This window comes from Syzygium oleosum, unplaced genomic scaffold (assembly GCF_021117445.2).
Source record: "Syzygium oleosum isolate NSW1041296 unplaced genomic scaffold, Sole_v2.1 Sole_v2.06, whole genome shotgun sequence".
In the NCBI taxonomy this organism is placed as follows: domain Eukaryota; kingdom Viridiplantae; phylum Streptophyta; class Magnoliopsida; order Myrtales; family Myrtaceae; genus Syzygium; species Syzygium oleosum.
Window position 1 is genome coordinate 10,939,143 of NW_026607490.1, and position 13,824 is coordinate 10,952,966.

The window sequence follows — 13,824 nt, forward strand, 5'->3', positions numbered from 1 at the left end:
TGCCATTTCTCAATTTCTCCTCCGACCCGCGTTAAACGCATCAGGTCCGACCCGCGTAAGACGCATCAGGTCCATCACTTCGAGATCGATCTCTAGCCCGCGTAAGACGCATCAGGCTCATGACACATTACCCGCGTAAAACGCCTCAGGTTGGTCATCTTCCGGTAAACCGGGCATCGTCCCGCGTAACACGCCTCAGGACGGGTTCACTACCCCGCGTAAAACGCATCAGGGTTTATTGTGATCACACATTCACAAGCACCAGTTTTCATCTGAACCCCGCGTTAAACGCATCAGGGCATTTTAGGTGATCACAATGTACATGTCACTCGAGCACACTTGTAAATGCACATGCCGTGCCAATGCTCGTGATGCAAACTCATGGCCATAAACTTCACACTCGGGCATTCACGATTTTCACAATGAGCATTCAATTGCACAACGCCGCTTATTCAATTCACCACATAATATGCTCAATTCAATAAATCACAAGCCCAAGTAATCAACCATCCATTCCAGCCATGGCACAAACTTGGCACATAATTTACGCATACAAATCACACAATTGAGTCAACATTAATTCACGCACTCGAGGCCCGGCAAGAGACTCCATTCTTAGTCACACTAGGCACGTGACACGGCACCACAAAATTGATCACAACCCAGTACAAATCAGCCACTTAGCCCGCCAACCTAAACATTCCCGATAATCACACAATTAACCTCCAAATTGATCGCTCATAGACCAATTCAAACCCGGTATGGACAGCCACCAAACAAATCGTCATAGGCCAACAAATGTTCTCAAAACACTCCATTTGACTCCCCAAAATATCACCCAAATCAGCCACCATGAGGACCAAATGAGGCGCGCACTATAATCCACATTTGAACTCGAAATTAACCCCAAACTCGGGCCGAATCATTCCAATACTTTCAGCCTTCATGCAGCACATTCCAAGTCATTACACCTCATTAAAATGATCCCGTTAGACCACCAAAACCGCCATGAAAACAGCCGCTATTCGGTCTTCAATTTACACCCGCCAAATTCACAATTTGTACCCGAACCAAGGCGTCAACGCTCAGCCACTATCCAGCACACCACAGACCACTAAACCTCGATTAGAACATCATGCTAACCCACCGAATGCGCCACAACATCAGCCCTTAACAGCCTCCACAAACTAACCCCCAAATTGATCGCGCCTTGTCCGATTCAAACCCGATGTGGACAGCCCCCACACCAGTCACTCTAGGCCACTAAATATCCTCAAAATGCTCCATTAGACTCCCCAAAACACCATTCTAGTCAGCCACCACAAGATCGAATAAGGTGCGTACTATAATCCCCATTTCAAACCCGAACTTTCCCAAACTCGGGCCATTCCGATTCAAACCTGTCCAGCCAATGTACAGCACCTCTCGGGCCACTAAACCTCCATTAATTCATCACACTAATTCACCGAATCCGCCACAATGACAGCCCCTAATCACCTCCACAATTTAACCCCCAAATTAACCTAATTAAACCCTAAAACCCATCTAGAAGCACACATTAGTCTAATTAGGGTTTAGGGTTGTACTCACTTGGATTCCTAGGCTCCAAATAGGGTGAGCAAGTGGCAATGGCGGCCGGACAGCGGCGGATCCGCGCCCGAAGTAAAGGCGAGCGGCGGCTCGGGGAAGCCCTAGAGCGGCCGAGAAAGAGAGAGAGCAGGAGGGGGAGAGACACGGCAAGAGGGAGAGGGAAGGAGACGGAGTGGTGATGGTGGTGAGGCATGGGGCGGTGGCACCGGCGGCGGCGAGCTGGGCGAGCGCGCAGCCGACGAGTTGGGGCGGCGGAGACTCGGCCAGAACAGGGGAGGCAGACGCGTCGTCGCCGGGGCAGCAGGGGCGACGGCGGTTTGGGGGGAACTGGGATGGTGGCGGCGAGCAGGTGGGGGCGATGGCGACCGGAACGGCGGCGTGCGGCGGTCGCGAGCGAGGCAGGACAGGGGAGGAGTCGGGTGAAGAAAACAGGGGAAGGGAAAAGAGAGGGGGGTCACGGCGGCGATGGCGCGGCCGGCGGCGGCGCGGCGACTAGGTGAGCGGCGGCGCAGCTCGGTCGGAACAACGGCGGCGCGAGGCGGTCGGTGAGGTGCGGCCGGGCGGAGGAAGAAGCAAAAGCAGGAGTCGGGGCGAAGAGACGAAGAAGAAGAGAAAGGGAAGAGGAAGAAAAGAAAAGAAAAGAAGAGAGAGAGAGAAGGAAACGTGAGCGAAAAGTAGGGGAGGGGGTGTCTGAGGCATGGGCAGACGTGCGCAGACACGGCAGAGGGAGGAGAGAGAGAGAGAGAGAGAGAAAATAAAAGAAAATATTTGAACATTCAAATATTATTTGCAATCCGATGGCCCAAATTAAAAACCGAAAGTGGTCTACCGGTCCAAAATAAGCCTCGCACATAAAAAGGGACAAAGGCCAAATTAATTAGACCAAATCATAACGAGGGAGGTCTACTAGTCCAAATTCGCACGTGGTCAAAAACTCCCCTTTTTCCATCATTCCTGACAATCTCAACGCTGGCCACAACAATATCGACACCGTCCAATTTATTTCGTCCCGAAACTTCCGAAAATCGACTGTCAAGTTCGGGGTCTAATTAACGGTCAAATTCGATCGAGTGCGATTCTAGCGAAATCTCTAATTTAAAAATAATAACCGAGAGTGATCAGTTCTCGGGCGAGATTTTACTATAAGCACACTGACAAATTACACGTTTTATAAATCCCAAAAATGGGCCGAAATTCGGAATGTCACAACTCGGGACCTGCATTATCGCGTGAAAAGCCCCTTCAACCTCCGCCAATTTTTATAGGCAGATGAAGCCAAAAAACAGCCCCTTATCATTAATTGATGCTTAAATTGAAGTTCACATAATTGGTAATTATATATACTCCAATTAGACACGTTTGGTATCTTTGGATGTGCTAAACATATCTAACCAAGTATACTAATTAACCACTATTATGTTCATGATTATAAAATTAACCGATCAAACTTTGGGTGATCCTTAAATATTTTATAATCAATGAACTTCAAATTACCCATGATAAACAATATATATAACATCACGTCATCTCATTGGTAGCATCACATAACATGGGTAATTGAATTTTATTTAATTTGACGTCTATGAGAAACTTTCTAATTCGGCCACTTTGGTGACTAACGAATGATACATAATATAGATATCAAATTAAATAATCATAAAAATAATTATTTCAATCGAATGAAATACAATTAATTCTTGTGACCCGAGTGTTCATGAGGGTCAAAAGTCATATTTTATGTAGAGATTCTGCTACTCAGAAAATTATATGTTCAGCATGTGGCGAAGAAATTACTCGGGACATGCATTATCGTGTGAAAAGCCCCTTCAACCTCCGCCAATTTTTATAGGCAGATGAAGCCAAAAAACAGCCCCTTATCATTATTTTATCTAAGCACACTTGTATTGCTTTGAAAGAATCTTACAAACTGGTGAACATAGTATAATGCTTGCCTAACGCTATGATCACTTGCGAATCAGCATCAAATCACAAGCCTTGACAAACGTCCAAATCGATTCAACCACCAAATCAAAGCTTTGCGCGACTTGTGACTCATTGCAGTTTACACATGTTAATTGTAAGAAAGGAAGACAGACGTGGAAAACAAACGCGTTGCTGGGTGTGAACCGATTATACTACTGTTAATCTAACAAGCACCTCCGCATACGATCTTAAAATGGAAAAGGTGAAATCTTAGTTCGCAAGAGGTACAGTTTACCGTATCTATCAAAATCTCACATTTACGGCAAACATCAATATACTTTTCTCATCAATCAAACAATCAATGGAAAATCACCAGTTCTCAAACCATGGCGCTGATACCACATGTAAGTTCATTGAGTTCTATGCAAATCAAACCCTAATACTTGCACAAGACATAATTCCCAAAATCTTAGAACAATATAATTTTCACAACATTATAAGAGACGAGAAACATATCTTGATCCATGATGATTCATTGTGAAGAAATCAATTGTAGATGAGAAATCTTTGAAGAAATCGGTTTCTCTCTCTTGACCCATTTTCACTTTCTGACGTTATTGATGGAAAAGAAATCGTCATTCTATTCTAGGGTTGAGAGAAGACCGATTTCTAATTGGGTCTTTTATAGTTACATTATCCATCAGAGTGTACAGTAATTAGAATACATCTCTCTATCGACCAATATGAATTTAGCACATAATAATTGTTAAACTTAAACCACATATGGGCCAAGCCATTGATCACATGGGCCATAATAAAATCCAACATAGGATGCATTTGGAAGTTCCAGGCATCAGATATCCACCTTCCAGACCAAATAGAAATAGAATCTCAGTTAGCAACTCGCCATAAACCTCCTCCCTTCAGAACTGATCTCCCCTTGAGGTTGCTACTCCTTACCAATATGCCTTGCCTCCTTCAAATGCTTCCTTGAAAGAACCAGCTCAAATAAAAGAAATACATTTGAAACCAATACAAACACAGCCATTAGGCAATAAGCTGCTTAACAATGCGACAGAAAAGAAAATTATACTCTTGTGGGAAAAACTGACAATCCTACGCTTCCTTAATTTACTCACAACCACCATTTCGAAAACCAGCCGGCTCTTCCTGGCGAGTCTGTGTACAAAACCACCAGCCCACCCCTCTCCAATAAATCAAAAGTCGTCCTCACTCCAAATAATCTACACATAGGTCCATAGAGATCAAAATAATCGAATTACCTCAATGACCTGATTTCTTCCCCAGTGGACATTGCTTAGCAAGATAGGGAAGATTTACTACCCTGAACTTGCACCAAGGACTATTAATAGAAACAGAAAGCACACCAAGAAACACTATTGGTTTCCTTGGTCATTTAAGGTCAACCTGCAAATAGGAAATGAAGAAGACAGCATTTACTAATTGCCTAATACCGAATATGAAGAACTTAATTGGCAATAAAAATATGAAATGGGTTTAACAACGGGCTTCGTCAATCATCAAGAGAGACCAATATCAAGTTGGCTCTATGGTCATAGTTGACAACTCTACATTAACTTCACAATGAAAATGAGCACTGATGTATCCATTGTAATATAGAAGGGTACAAATATTCAATAAAAATATATTTTCACCAAATTAATGCGCGCATCGGATTTTGATATGGTGGATCAATAAACACAGGACTCAGGTACCTCAGATAGGAAAGTAGTTGTCATACTCTTCAGCACCTCTTGATGAGGTATAGGAATAAACACCCATGCAAAGCATGGATTTGATTCATGATGACTACAATAGCACTTAATTATCTAGTACCTCATCCACATGAAAGTGCAACACACCAGAATCAATCTGCTTTCTACATGCCAGCAATTCTCTCTTCTACATGCCAGAGATTGTTGTGCTTTTTCTATGTTAAATATCTTGTACACTTAATGATCAAAAGGCTTAGATGGGACCAAGGCTTCTTCATTGATACCCCACATTTTCTTTCTGCATCAAAACTCGAAATCACGCTCAAAACCTGCAGTTTTGTTGCTGGGCAACAGCACCATGACAGCACAAAGGAACAGCGTAGTTATATTTTGCTGAGCTACGAATTTGACTATACGTGATTGTTAAACAGAACTAGTTAGGTTGGTCGGTGAATTATTCATCTGTAGCTCTCGACAACGAGGACAAAGCGGAAACCATAACAGCAGTGGAATAGACAAGCTACAAAATTGGGAAAACACAAAATATGCCAACGGTACCGATAATGATTCGCAGATGTTGGTTCAGATACTCAGATCTGAACATGACTCATCACGATTTTGAAAAGAGAAACTCCAAAAAACTAATCGATGACCCTTACTTGATGGTTTAATATGGACAACGGAGGCAGAATCGACATCCGCAACGAAGAAGGAGACTAGCGACCGGAGTTGCCTTATCGTGGGAAACAGATTCTTCAAGGACAATGAAGACGGGCTTCTGTGCAAGACGGACTCTCCGAGCAGCGATAGGGTGCAGTAGTGTACGGCGTTCTTGTGCATGTAGTGTTTAACCGAAACCGTTACAATATCTTGTTTTTGAAGCCTTTACCCGAACCATATGAGAACCGACCCAAACAGACCCGAAATTTTTGGTTCAGTCCGGTTTGAGCTGTTTTTGACAGATGAGAGTACATGAGAGTGGGAAAAAGATGTTAATTCCACTCTATTTACAAGATTAATTTTGTTGAATTAAACAAAACACAGTGGTAAAAGCGGACGTAATCGGATTCGTCGTCCTACATATGAGATTGATTTGCCGAAATTCCTTAAAATGATTGAAGAATAATAGATGGCATGCAAGTTGGAAACCTTATTGCTTTCGATTGTGAAAATTAAAAGTACAAGTCCCCACATCTTTACATTGTGCTTGATCAGGTCTGTTGCACATCATATATGACGCTACGGTTTGCACGAGACTCTTAATAATTCATTAACTAAATTAACTTCCTAAAAGCCAACAGAGCCTTTACACCTATCTCCCAATCATAAGTTGGGAAATGTATGACGGCACTCTCTGAGAAAGATTTCACAAATCTGGACTCTATTGGTTTGAAGCTCGACAATTGAGAATGATTTGAAGGCCAGGACTTTGCTGACTTGGTCCAATTGGCGGCAAGAGTATCTAAGTACGAGTAGTTGCTCAAAGAAAGGGATAAAAAAGACGCCTAAAGAGTTCGAGCAGAATCTAATGGATAACTACGTGGCGGGAACCGAATATGATCAAATGAAAACATGGAAGTGGCGGTAGCAATAAGAGATGATGTCAACCAATTCGTCCGGCCTTTTATATTGATTTTGGATTTTGCACCAGGGAAATGAATATTAGACGACCAAGCTAGAGAAATCAATAAGAGATGATGTCGACAAATTCGTCCTTCCTTTAACACTGACTTTGTAGATTGCTCCATGGAAAAGAACATTAAACGAGAGGAAAATATCATAATAAATAATTTGTGTTGACGTTCTCAAGGGTTTTGCCCCTGAGTAAGGAAATGTTGGTGGAGAAACCTACGAGAGGAAGTTTCTCTTATATATAGACAACCACTTGAACTTTAAGAACCATTAAGGAGAAAAGTGAAGGTGTGAAGTTCCCAACTATAAATACATTATCTCACCATATGGAGAAACTGCTCTTTTCTGTTCTGTTACTCTGTTCTTGCAATGTTGTCAAGTGCGGTTTTAATGATAGATTGATGTCCAAAATATGCAGTCAAAGGACGTACAGCAGTGAGATCGACCCATATAACGGCGACCTATGGATTGTTTTGGACGATCTAGTCCTTTATACATCAGATAATAGTTACAATTACTACGCTCAACACGGTTCCTGCTACAGCCATGGAACATGCTCCGCAGGATTGGCGAAATCCGATTGTGGTGATTGCCTGGACCTCGCTAAAAACACCCTCTATGCAGAGTGTGGCCTAGGCCGTGGAGCTCAAGTCCAAATTCAAGACTGTAGAATGAGATATGAAGATTATCCATTTACCGAATGATTAAATTTAAGACCCGGCGCGGAATTATACCCTATCTACAATGTATGCATTTGAAATAGCTAGTATCCATAAGAATAAAGCAATCTAAATGGCAATAACTTGAATGATGGCAAGTCTCTTTCGCATAATATACTTGCTCTCATCCTCTCTTTTACTTGTATTTATTATGCATATATTTGTATATATGTTCATGTATCAACAACGGCATTTGGTTTGTCAGAACACTAATTGGAATAGAAATCCGATCTTTGATTTGTCAGATGCTCTGGATTTGTTTTCGCCTCTACACAAGAGAATGTGCATGAATAGGATGCTATATCAATGCAATACAAATGCCAGCCGTGACTCGGTTTGTTTCACAGAGGCATATCTAGGACGCTGGGGAATCAACATTTGCAAGGCTTAGAAAATTTTGATCATCCACCAAGGCATTATCTTAGTCAGATCATTCAATCCATTGTTGCTTGTTGACACTTGAAATTTATCGACGGTCAAAAATAGAAAATTTGATATTCGAAATCCCCAATCACGGCAAGTCTAATTTCTTGGCCAAAAAAATTATTAGTAGTTAAGTGTCTTTAGTACCTCAATTGCATGTAGAAATTAGGGGCATTGCATATCATTAGTAATCAGGCATCATTTTGATTTTAATCTTTTTTTCTAGACATCTGATTTAGGAACAGTGAAATTTAAAGACCTTGGATCCAATTAAAGAAATTTCAACCTCACGAACCGATGGACGATTTAGAGCATGACACTTGGCACCCCACGATCCATTCACTTAAGCTCGCCCTCTTCACAATCGCGCCAAGTGGCGCAATGGCACAAAACCCTAGATTAAAACCTAGGTTATTCTACTTTTGGGCAATGAAAAAGGCAGCACAAAAGGACAAAAAAACAGACTCTTTTATTGTTTCATTCGGACATTCACAAAGGGGGGGCTTGAAGATGATCATTTTATTTCTTTCGACTCCACTATCTCACGGACCCTCTCAACACCTCCTTCGACCTCCTTCGGCATTCGCTGCTGCTTCGATTTCGCATTGACGATCGAACGAAGATGCCATTACTGTTCAAAGAGAGCTTGCTTTTAAAACTATCGGCTTGATTTTGATGTCTGGTGAATCGAACAGAGAGTTTCGCCTGTGGATGGAACCAAAGCGCTACACACTTCCTTTGAAAAAAAAAAAAACAGCGACTGAAGCTTGATCGGACTCGGATTTCTCACTTGAAGCTCCTAATCTTCCAACTGCTACAAGAAAGAGCTAAATTTTTTTCTCATTTTCTAATTTTCAATTTATGATTCAGTCAATGGCATTGATCCTTAGATTTTTTGTTAGGAGTGTGCAATAGAAGCCCGACACTTTCATCCAAAGAGATCGCCAAGAGGGAATACAAGTCCAAACCCATCAACATACCTAATTGAACCTATATTTACTCAAAAGTTTAAGCTAATGAGTTATAAATCAACTTGAATATAGTAATTGCACAACATCACACCAATTCTCTAACATAACTCATATGTGCATCTCAACAATCTCCTCCTCACCTGTGAGCTTAGGGTTAGATTTGGGCTGTTGGGCAATAAAAGAGTCAGCACAAAAGGACAAAAAAAGTGACATTTTTATTGTTTCATTCGGACATTCATGAAAGAGGGCTCGAAGATCATCTTCTTGTTTCTCTCGACTCCACTGACTCACGGACCCTCTCAACACCTCCTTCGACCTCCTCCAACCTCCGCTTCCGCTTCGAGCTCGCATTGATGATCGACCGAAGATGCCATTACTGTTCGAAAGAGCTTGCTTGTGAAACTGTTGGCATGATTTCGATCTTCGGTGAATCGAGTAGAGAGTTTCACCGTGGAAGGAACAAGAGCGCTACAAACTTCCTTTGAGAAAAACAAACAGCAACTCAAGCTCGATCAGACTTGGATTCCTCACTTGAAGCTCATAGTCTTCCGACTGCCACAAGAAAGAGCTAAGTTCTCTCTCTATTTTTTTTTTTATTCTCTGATTCAGTTAATGGCATTGATCCTCAGCCTTTTTGTTGGGAGTGTTGCGAAATTTAAATTGGCATTAGTATAAATATTACGAACAATACATAATTGTAAAGAAATGAAATTACAATAACAGAATTGGAATCGATACAAATTGATACCGAGACGTGTGTTGGACACAATTTCCTTAAAACAGATTCGTTCCCTCCAGCACGCGTGTGAGGTTTTGTGAACGTCTGTCTCCCATAATACAACGGTTAACAGCTAAGAAGAAATCGGCACTTCAAAGCTTTCGGCGAACTTGAACAAATCGGAACCGAACACTATCGAAAAACAAACGGGAATAATTCGATGACTTTTTTAAAAATAGAATGGGAAGGCATTTATTTACAAGGTCAGGGGGAGCGTTTCGGGAATAATAACGGCTGATTGAATCTGCCATTATAAAATTAATACGCTTCGGGAATAACGGCTGATTAAATATGCCGTTATAAAATTAATTCCGTAACAGCTTTGCCGTTATAAAATTAATTCTGTAACAACACAATTTAACGCCATTAACCTGCTATTAATCAGACGTTACAAATTAAAATTTGCAACAGCTCGAGTTGAAAATAAATCCGAAGGCAAAATTGGGCTCGTCGCGAGGCCCACTTTTTGGCCCTGCAATCGTGTACACAGGACGTGCGCTTGCGCCCAAGTTTCAACTTGTCGAGCATCGTATTTGCACCTCCCCTGCGCCTGCGCGCGAGGCATAGTGTTTGTGCTATGATAGTTACCACTTCAAGTGAATGTAACTGTATATAAAGCACTCCATAGCCTCTTTCTTTTTCAATGTGGAACTAGTGTTTTTCCACTTCCCACTTCCAACTCAAGGGTGTTCATTGAGCATCAATTTCTCATTCATTCACTCATCAATTTATCCCATACTTCCAACAGGGAGCGTGTAGCAGAAGTCCGATACCTTCACTCAAGTAGATTGCTATGGGGGAGCACAAATCCAAGCATGTCAATATATCCATTTGGACCAACCCTCATGTAAAAACTTAAACTGATGAGTTATAGATCAACTTGAATATAATCTCCAATGCCCACCTTCATCCTTGGTCTCTTTCTCCGGACAAAGCTCACACGTGGGGGGAGATTGTTAAGATACAAGTATGAGTTGTGCTAGAGAAGTCCCACATAAAAAAATTGATATGATATAGAGTAGTTAATATATTTAAGTTGGCCCAAAACTCATTAGTTTAACGAACCATGAAGCCTGCCATCAGGACCGCATTGCTACACCACAACGACCACTTGCACGAAAATCGCGTTAGTCACCAAATTACTTTATTGAGATATTCACCAAACACCGGAATAGATTGGGGGTACACCAATCTATCATCTATTATAATACAATTTGTTGGGAGTATGCAGCAGAAGTCCGATACCTTTACCCAAAGAAATCGCCAAGAGGAAGCCTACGTTCATTTAAAAGCTTAAGCCAATAAGTTATGAACCAACTTAGATATATTAACTTATCCATACTACACCAACTTGGATATATTAACTTATCCATACTACACCAATTCTCTGACGTGGAATTTCTTTAACACGACTCACACATGCATCTCAACACTTTCATGGTTTGAAGCTCAAAATTAGAGAATGATTTGGAGACTAGGAGTTTGATGACTTGTTTCAATTGGCGATAAGAGCGTCTAAGTATGAGAAAGGGATATAAAGCGACATAGGGAGTTCAAGTAGAATACATCTCTAATCGATAACTATGAGTCGAGCATTCAATATGACTCAGATGAAAACATGGAAGTGCCCGTAGTAATAGGAGATGATGGGCAAAAGGATAATAGAAGTGCCAAAAATTTCGTACAATGTTCATTTTGGTGCCAAAAGTTTTCGGCGGCTTACTTAAGTGCCAAATCATAGAAAAATGATCACTTAACTGCTTCCGACAAGAAATTCCAGCCAAAAATATTACATGGCTTTTATAATTAAAACTTTAATATGAGTTGGAATTTTTTGAAAAACACATGGCTGGGTGCTTTAAAAACGATATTGCACCATTCCCAAGCAAAAAACAACATCGCACTCACTCACTCGTCGTCGCTTGCTCGCCACCGAAAAACACCATCATCCGCCGTTCGCTACCTGCCATCCTCACCCACCCCCCCTCCCCCCATAAAGAAAAAGCTCCAAACCACCGCCAACCACACATAACCATGATCGTCCCACGCACGACCACCATAGATCACCACACTGCCTCGGCCATTCTCTCGAAGGCATCACCCAACCGAGCATGAGCGGGGATGTCACGCCCCGTACCCCACGAAGCGCGAGCATCCCACCTTCGGTCGTTTGACTACGACGTCCCAGGAAGCGTCGCCGACCCACACCCATATAGAGATCAAACACAAGCGGAAGCATAAAATAAACAAACCCAGACAACTACAATATGAGCCAAGGATAGCCATCCAATAAACAACGATCAACGCAGAAAATATGTACATACTTATATTACTATTTTAAAACTCTTTTTACAGTGTTCACTACAACCAAAAAGGAAACACCAACAGCTGGGAATAACCCAAATAGCCACTTCTTCGTTCTGCTCCGTCCCCACCGGGGTGCATGCTCGACGATTACCGGATAAAATGCGGTATTCCCAAAAAGAGGTGGTGACCTCGGCATCTTACTGCTGGGGGTCTGAAAAGTTTCGGTTTACACAACCGTGAGACGAATCTCAGTGAGTTCAATCCCTAAACCTAGGCTAGGCTAGCATGCAATCTCCTGACCGGAAACAAACATTTAAAATCATAACACAACCATAATCATACAATTCTCTGACCCTGCAGGTTAGACAGATCAATATATAACAATCATGGCACATACGTGGCACATACAGTCACACGTACGCCAAACACATGCTCATGCACCGAGTCTCACACACTCGCATGCTATTCAATGCATGTTTATGCATGCAAATGTCATTGACATGTCATGCACATTTCTTTGGCCCACTGGCCCACACTGGCACACTTGCCCAAATTAATTATTATTACGACTCGAGTCATCAATTTTTCACGGCCCGGTGCGTCTAGCCTGCTTCAAAGTGCATGAGGATGGTCGCCTTCCGGACGTACCGGGCATCGTCTTGCTTCAAAGTGCATGAGGACGGTATCGACCCGAAGGTCCGTAGGTGATCACACAACTCATTATTATCTGAACCCAGCGTATAACGCTTCAGGGTATTTTAGGTGATCACATGCTCGTGACAGACACGCATTCTCGCACAATTTCATCACATGCCTCACTCTTGGCATACGCAATGCGTGTCCATATTATGCAATGCAATGCACCACGAGTACCAACATAATTCAGACACCCAATGTCACAACACGCGCTTAATTGGCCCAATTAATACCGTGTGACCTAACGTGCGATTCACAAATCAGCAATTCATTGTAAACCAAACAATGGCCAATCGCACTCCACAAAATCAACCACACAACATACGACATAGCAGTACGAAATCAACCACAATTAAGCACAATTGACGTACAATCAGTCAACCCGGGTACACCCGGCAATTTCACCAACGAGCTCCTAAATTGGTCATTAAACCCCATTATCCTCCCCAATGATTCTCATTAATCCACTAAATTTTTTCGATAATAATTTCTACCAATCAGTCCTCAACCCAGTCTGAAATATACACTGATACTACCTAAGCCAGCCCAAAATGCACCGATAATATCTAAACCAGTCCAAGAAAAACGTACTGTTAGTCCTAATCCGGGTTTAGGAATTTTACTCACCTAATCCAAAGTCACGACGTCGGGGAACGGCGGCCGATCACTAGTGAACAGTGAAACAGGCGGCGGAATTCCCGGCGGACGGCTGCGCGGTGTACGGACGGGTGAACAGCGATCCCCGTACGGCTGTGTGAACAGTACTCCCCGTACGGACAGGCTGGGAACGGTGGCCAGCAAGGTGCCGATGACGGCCGCGGCAGCCGTACGGTCCGGCGTGAACAGTGATCCGTACGGCGCGTGAACAGTACCCCCGTACGGACGTGCTAGACGGCAACGTATGGGACGTGGCCGGACGGCCGGGTGTCGTCGGGCAGCGATCGGAGCTCCGCGAAGCTCCGTGATCGTTTGCGTAACGGGAAGAGAGAAAAAGAGAGAGAGAAGGCTGTTACGGACTAAAACCGGGCCGTGGTGGCCGAACAGTGAGA